Source organism: Trachymyrmex septentrionalis, unplaced genomic scaffold (assembly GCF_001594115.1).
Source record: "Trachymyrmex septentrionalis isolate Tsep2-gDNA-1 unplaced genomic scaffold, Tsep1.0 scaffold62, whole genome shotgun sequence".
Taxonomy (NCBI): Eukaryota; Metazoa; Arthropoda; class Insecta; order Hymenoptera; family Formicidae; genus Trachymyrmex; species Trachymyrmex septentrionalis.
Window position 1 is genome coordinate 2624228 of NW_017305800.1, and position 8563 is coordinate 2632790.

General features: G+C 39.1%; 1 protein-coding gene across 9 annotated transcripts in view; it reads left to right on the top strand.

Annotated features, from left to right (window-relative positions):
- Positions 1-8563, top strand: part of LOC108752852 (pumilio homolog 2) — an 86432-nt gene that overhangs the window by 33781 nt on the left and 44088 nt on the right. The gene's annotated exons all lie outside the window — the stretch shown is intronic.

The following is an 8563-nucleotide window of genomic DNA, read 5'->3' on the forward strand; positions in this document are numbered from 1 at the left end:
ATATAATTACCCAAACGTGAAATTGATAATATTATTTCTTTTTTGTTATAAATTTGTGTTAAAAAATATTACATTTTGAAAATGCAATGTGCTGTACAGTAGTACATAGTACCTCGCATTATATTATATAATTAAATTAAAGATAAATTTGTCGTTGTTTTCGCTTGCTTGTTATAATTTACTTCGGTTTACGAAAATCAGATGTTACTCTCTCTCTTTGTGAATATTTTCTGTTAGAAGTTGTAAGTACAAACTAATTTTCACAACCTTCAGTTTTTTTTTCGTTGGATTCAAACTATGCCAAACCAGCCGCTGCGATTGACAGTCGGACATGAAGTTCGTCGTGCATCGTCAGAACTAGATTTTGCTGTCGTTAGTTTACGAGTGTCAGGCGATTTTTGGATCCGTCGTGTGCGATGTAAAATTTAGTTAATCTAATAAGAGAACCGGAATATTTGAGTTGCACGCGAATATGTTTCTAAATTTCAAAATAGCTGTCATGATCACATTCTTCGATCGATTACAAAGGAATACTATCTTGAAATGCAAAATTTTGACTTCTAACTTCGATGTTATACCTAGTGTTGGAAATGTAGATGGTATTAAAAATTTTGAAAAATGAAGGAGAAACAATGATTCCTTCTGACATTCTCGCTAAGGAAAAACTGTTCTCAACTTGGTCAAAAAAAAGCTATATTTAAAAGGACAGTCAGTTTAAAGAAACTTCGTCAAAATTGTTCACGGTTTAATTTGGAAGTAATCGATTTAATTTTCCTAAACCTAAGGAGAGAGAGATTAAATCCTTAGGTTTGATAAAAAGATTTATTTTAATTTCAATGTTTAATTATACTAGAGAAGATATTTTTCTATAAACAAACGATTTTCGTGTATAGATCTAACAAATGCGTTTTGCACCTGGCTTGGATTGGTCCTGGCGGGAACCGGCACACCTTTGCAAATAATCGTCTTGTGTGCCTTGATTTGTCTGACAACGAATACAACCGAATAGGCCAAGTGCTTGTCACTCATTCGGCGATATTTTTGGCGTCCTTACATAACATAACCGGCCATACCTCAACTACGGTAAAGCTAGCTGGCTCCCTTTTCCTCGCGCCTTCGTCGGCGTTCCGCCATTTTTCACACTGAGTGATTCACTCTGACATAGACGTGGCCGGAAGAGAGCCACCGTTTCCTCGTGCCATTCTCAATTTATCAACGACTCGATATTTAATTTTTCCTCGCGAAGTTTTACTCGCGGGAGAAATGCTGCTTAATTTGCTTCATGGTATCGCGACGAAAACGAAATTTTTAAATGCGTCTGTTGTTCGCATACATCTTTACATAACATACATGAATTATTAAAATAAATTTACATTATCATATTTTGTCAGTGGTAGGTTTTATTAAGTAAATGTAAAAATGCGCAAGCGCGTGAAGTGTTTTCGCGTCTTTCTTGTATCCCTGTAGCGCTCGGGGGCATTTACCCCTTTCTCCCCCTTTGACGCATCCAAGGATCTGTCGTTGATGGATTGCATTCCACGGGCTGTATGCAGTAATTTTTGCCGAGTCAGACAAACGCGCTTCTTCATTTTTCCGACACCTGCCTCAATGCTGCGGCATCGTAGCACTCGTCATCGTCTTGAAAATTTACGCACTTGGAGCTTGCCGACGCGAAAACCAACCGTGAAGGGATGGGGGTGGGTCGAAGATCGAAGGGAAAGCCCTTCTCTATTATAGAAACGAGTGTCTCGGTAGAGATTGCAATTCGCGACGATTAAATGTGGAACCTTTATGTCTATACCTTTATTGTTATTAAGCGAGAGAATTGGAAGGTAACAGTATAATTTTTTTCCCTCGTGAACTCTTTTCTATAAATAATCAAGCGGGAGTAGCAAACTGTAGAGGCTTTATTATGACGGTCTTTGTTGACTATATTGAGCCGCTACAACGCTTCACACAGGGACTGGAAACTTGGATGTTCTTGACGTATGCTATTTTAGCTGCACGTGCACAGACACAAATATGTACCATCTTACTTCATTATTATTTATTCTTACAAACGCGCCCGTTATTTATTTCATGAGATTTTCTCAGTTTCAGTAGTAGTATTGCTAAATATTTATCGTCACAATCGATAATTATCAAACAAATGATATACGAGAGTCTGTTTTAAAATATTTAAATATGTTTATTTGAAATCGTTGAAAGATTATCTCATCATTTTAAGCTCTTTTGAACTCTAAAATAGAAAATACATTGAAATATATTATCGTTGTCTCTTTCGGCGAAGAAGAGGCTTCTATTTAAAAATATTTCTGCTGTAACGTCAAGAGAAATTTTAAATATTGCCTATATGGATCCGTTGCAATATCAGTTCTTTCAGTTTGTTTACATCGAATATTGGATCTGCCAGACTGAAATCACGCCGTAATAACTTCTTCGCCGGCTTCTCGCGTCCAGATAGACGGGACGGATGAAGGAAGGTCAAGGTTGAACCTTATTGAAATTTATCACCTTGCCGCGGTACCTTTCACGCGCGGAAAATCGACCGATGACTCACCCACCAGTCAAATCGTACAGATTTAAAAGTTAGTAGGTCTGTATTGTACGCATTATCGATGTAGAAGAATCGGAACGCTCAAATTTAGTTCTATCACTGTTCTATCTCTACACATTTATGGATTTTGCATAAGGGATTATTTTGTAAATGAGAGAGAGAGAGAGAGGGAGGGAGGAGAAAGTTATAACTTTATATAGAACCAGAAACTGAAGACACTAACCGTGGGAGAAACACTTTTATTTGATGAACAAATCTTGTGCAGCTTCGTGTCAAATTAATTCTTGAATTCCGGATGAAATATTATATGATTAGTAACATTTAATTGCTGTCTGCGTTTGAGACTAATCTTGGAAAGCGGCAGTGAAATGTCGGCGAATTGATAACGCAACTCCATTATCGTTGCATAACTTGCCATAGATCTGGACGAGAGCATCACCCCGCGGGTTATTAATCAAACGGAAAGATCATTAGTCTCGAAAGAGTCGCGAGACGACTGCGTCTCTCCCACGGCTGGATCCTAATTAAAACCTTGGGGATCACCCGCGGAGTCATATCTAGGCTAGAGACCAACTTGAGCCGCGCAGTCACTTCACCTTCACTCCAACCCTTCTTCAGTCGGGATCCCATATTCGCGTCCTCTTTTGTCCCGCCTTCGGCGACGAAAGACAAAGACCTCGGAAATCGTGACTAAGTACCGTCGCGCTGCTTCTTTCTCTTTCTGTTACGCTGTTAAATCTCAGGCTCACGGAAGAGTGCGTGTGTTATTGACTTTGCGGCAAGCCCGCGTTGATTTTACGTTTCTAATTCAACAGAGCCCTCTTTTGCGAGTAACGATCCGTCTATTCCGATTAAAGGCGCTTCAATGTACATTGAAATTGGATTCTAAAGATATTTTTGTCACTAATTACAAATTACAAATAGAATTTGTTTAGGATCTTTGAGGAGGCAAATAGATCGCTTTTTTATGCTGAAACTATTTTTACCATTGTGATGTGATCTTTTTTTAAATACATCTCTTATGCCTGTTTTTATTTCTGTGTTTGTAAAATACATTATTTCTTATTACAATCTAAACATGGTTGCATAAGTTGAGACTGAAATATTAGAGAAATTAAAAATAAGACAAGCAGAACCAATGTAAGAATATAATCGAGATCTTTCGAATCAGTTACTATTCTACGAAATTTTCCGTATATAATATAATATATAGAATAATATTAATGTTGATTAAAAATTACATCTATCGGAAAAATTTATCACATCTTTAATAATGAATGTATATTTTGATCACGCGCTGACATTCATATATGACTCAACTGATGTTATTGGGGATCCTCTCTTCTAACTAGTTTACGACCTCGATACTCGTTGCATACGATGAAATTTGTACACGTCGTCGGTGATAACGTCGTCGACGAACGATGAGAAAAGGGGGAAAATGATGGGGAAATATCGGTCGGCCGTTTTACGTCGATCCCTTTTTCCGTGCACGATTAAAACTCCCGCTGCGCGTTCCAGCTAGGACGTTTATTACGCCAACACCACGGGTGCATGTGCACAGGTAGCTAGGGTAGGTAGATAGGTAGGTAGGTGCAGTCGGGTAGTACTTTAAGTTAAGCGCGACCGCCAAGTATATTTATATACGCGAGCCGCGCTCACGTGGAAATTTTTTATTATAATAAGAGACTCTGGAGGGTGGCAGCGGCGGCTGTTGGTGGGCCGTGTCTCACGTGAGGGTTGGAAGCGGGTATAACCGAGAGAAAGAACGTGAAAGGGAGAGGTCGACCGAGAGCTGGGGGAGGAGAAAGAGAGAGAAAGAGAGATATCAGGAGAGCGAGAGAGAAACAAAGAGCTCCTGGTATATAACACGCGAACTAGCGTGTTGATCCATCCCTCGGAATGCGGGGGTTCTCAACTTTCGACTCGTTCATCTCGCTGGGATGGTTAATCGTCCATCGACGAAGACGACGGTAGGGCGACGGATTTCCCATATCTACGTTGCTGTTCAATTGGGATCTGGTTAAAAGCGGCAGGAACATTCCGTGGACCATCGTTCTATTGGGCGAAATCTCGCGGGTTGAATTTTATGGAGCGATAAACATGCAGAGTGGTGCGCCTTGTATAAACTTGATTAATTTTATATTTTATATAAATTGTATATATTTACAATTTTTGATGAGTAGATAAATTGAATTCAGGTTATACCTCTTTGTGTGTGCGCCTTTAAAACACGCTGGAATTGAGTATACAAGCGTATATACTTCCCCCGTGCGTCATGTAGGGGTGGCCCGGAATCAATGACCACACCTCGGTGAGTCCGGCGTGTGCGTATCGGATGGGCGTATCTCCGATGTCGCGAATGTCTCGCCTTTCAGAAATCATGTTTGAATTTAAACGTGTCGTCGCCCAGTATGCACGTACACACGTCAGACCCGCGTCTACTCCCGTACACGGTGTGCATCCGCGATGTATTCTCGCGGGTAAGCATATTTATGCGTTTATGTACTTCGTCGACGATGCACAGCCACTGCAAAGTTGCCGACGTGTAAATAATACGGTATGGAGTAGTTGCGACCGATAGGGACCCACCGCGGCATCCCGTCTCGCCCATCCCTCTCTTCCCTTCCCACCCTCCCTCACCTTTCTCACCCTCCTTTCTCATTACGTTTCATCTCGTCTCATCCCTTCATCATCTTTTTTTTTTCTCTTTTTTTTTTCCTTCTTCGTCGGCGCTGCAACGCAATGCACGCCAGCGATACCCCGAGTTCTTTATCGAGGCTGCTGCAAGGAAATCGGGAAGAGTCGGGGAAATTGAAAACACCCTGGGAAGAAGGGCGCGGGAAATTGCGAAAAACTTCTGGAATTTCTCGCTGCGGTAGTATTATTCGCCATTAGGAGCCACGTTTAATAAAAATAACTGTAGGAAGGGCGAAGAAAAAGAAAAGAGATGAAGTTAGTTTCCTTCTTGTGTGTACATAAGTCTCTTTAATGTATCTTAAGTTCCTCGCATTTCCTTTTTTAAGCGTTTTAATTTTTAATAGCAAAGACTTCAGTTCGCGATGCGAAAGTTTATTAGTGGAAGAAATAGAGGGAAGCTCGGGGATTTTTAAACTCACATGCCCCAAAATTCATTTTTTTTTTTTTTTTCGAAGTATTTTTATTATTTTTTTTATGAAGTCAAAATATGTACTCCTCATCTCATTTTCGCTACATCCTGTTTCACGTATTCTATTTTATCTTTTCTCTTACACACACACACACACACACACACACACACACACACATGTAGTCCCCTCCGTACTTCTTGCATTTTGTTCTCTTTTCTAATTTTTCCATCCATGAGTATCCTTTACTTCTCTTTTATAGCGTCATCGCCCTGGCTCGCTCATGGCGGCTGTGTCCATCTCGCGGTTGTTCGTTATATTGATGTATATGAGGCCTCGCTCGTGAGGGAAAGAGGAGGATTCTCGAGAGACAATAGACTGTTGCGTATGGTCGACAAGATATATCGATGATGAGCGAGAGGGTGGGAAGGGGGCGAGACCGTGCCATTTACGTGTCGCTCTCTTCTGTGCCCTACTGTTATTTTACATCTCTTTGTTCTTGAGGATTTTGCAATTTTGTTTATGATTACGTCGTATTATCGAAATTACACGACATGAGATAACTGCAATTTGTCTACGAAACAATTTGAAAAAGCGAAAATTTTTCGTTTATTTGATTAAATCGGTTATTGTCGCATATTTTCGTGCAATACTTGTCATTCATTTGAGCTCCTATTGATAATAAAGAAAGAAAAAAAGAAGAACTTTTCGTGAGATAATTTTGTTTCACACGTCGAATAATTTTTCTTTTAGATGCGAATATTCAAAAATTATCGAGCATTAATTAAGATCGTTTTATGCACGTAATAGTCATCTAGTTAATTTATCACGCTGCTCTTGTATGCCTCTAAAGCGATAATGTTCGCTAATGTTGAGAAAAAGGAAAAAAAACTTGGTGCGCGCGCGAGAGAGAGAGAGAGAGAGAGAGAGAGAGAGAGAGAGAGAGAGAGATGTGGAAATTGCAACCGAGAAACACGAGTGATCGATCACCGACTAACCTTTTACCGATTTTCACCACAACGTTGGTCATTACTATTTTTACCTGTGAGCAAATTACTAATTTTTGGCACAAGACCACTCGACGATGCAGCTATACAGACTTCAACGAAGAGGGGAGAATGCAAGAAGGGTTTAGCCGTCTTCTTTTGAATTTCGTGAAACTCTCGCGGGTGCGCGCCCTTTTGTTTCTCCCTCGCAAGTACAGGTAGACGGGGTGAGGTACGTATGCTCCTCAAAGGCACTTCGGGTGGGAACGAAAGCAGCGAGAGAAAACGAGAACGTGCTCCGACGAAGGGAGCGAAAGAAGAACCATTCTGCAGCGTCTCGAGGCACGTCAATATTGAAAATTACGCAGGTTACGTGATATGTAATAGCTTCAGAATCTGAATTATTTAACGCGATCACTTAACGATAGATCCGACGACGACGATTCGTTAGTTGTTTATAAAAAGATTTTCTCAAATTTTATTCAAGAAGAGAACATTTCATTCAAGCACAATGTAAAAATAAATCTGTAAAAATGTTACGAAATAATTTTGATGTTTCCAATTAAAACATAAGTAAATTATGTCGAGATAAGGTGGCTTTTTCTTCTCAATTGAAATGGATTAAGAATTTGATCGTGTTGGTTTTGAATGAACATCACAATTGTCTCTTCTTTTTTTCCCTTTTGCACGCGCATTTATAATCGTATCAGAGGATTTAAATTTATGGATGACCGAAGTGCTGTTTTATGCTACGAATAGGCGCGTATTAATTTGCTATTATAACGGATTCTAATTAACGATAGGCACGTATAATATATGTATTTTCTTGCAAGATAGCGAAAGATTATCCAGGAATATTGCGTGGTCGCTTACGCCGCGTTCGTAAATAAGTTTACGTTCCGACAGCCATTTTAGATCATTCGTATTAAAGCAATTACTTGCGAACTGTGAATTGCGGATTTATTGGAAAAGGGTATATCGTTTTTCATACTTTCACGTGGAAGAAACGATTCGCGTTAGCGATTCGTTTGTGAAGGCTTTGCAAGGGTACGGAGCACAATAATTTCTCGACGGTTGTACTTCAACTACTCGCCGAATCCCGTTATTCATTTTGCATTGGGAATCGTCCGGCGATTGTTATATTAATTGCGGAAACGGATTGTAGCTGTTAAGTGTTAATTAACGGATAATCGTTAATCGTGTAAATTATCCGATATATATTAACATACATAAACATTAATGTAGTATAAAATTGCAGGGCAATGACTGATGTTGAAGCATACTTTGTTGCTGTACTGCGACTTGCAACATATTAATGTTTTGCGAATGTTTTTTAAACATTTTAAAAAATATATCTTTTGCACAATATTTTTACTTCGAAATGTATTTTTTTCCAATTCGAGCAACACACACAAAGTCGGAGTTTTAATTATCAGTTTACTAATGACGATGATAACGAATTCTGCAGGATGTCTTTGTATCAATGTTACAAAATTTACAATCGTATTTTTTAATTATTTTGACGAGGTTCTTTTTAACTTCAGAATTTTTGAGTTTATTAATCAAAATATATTACATTTTTTATCTCGGTTTTTCTTTTTGCCAATCAATTTCAAGTATTAAATAATGTATCTAAACGCGAGCAAGTCGGGGAGGAGGAGAGGGAAAGAAAAAAATGAAATGGTTAGACAGAGAACGAAAATGGTTTAATGAAAGACAAATACTTATAAAATCACGAGAATTCCTTTCGTATTATTTTCTCGAGAAGCTACAGTGTATCGTTGACACTAAGAGGGTAAATAGTACCTGGAACGTAATACTTTACCATAAGCTTCTACATCCCCACAGTCAATCTCGATTGCGTGTAATTTACAAAATCTGTTTAACGCGAAAGTTGTAATATTATTCTCTAG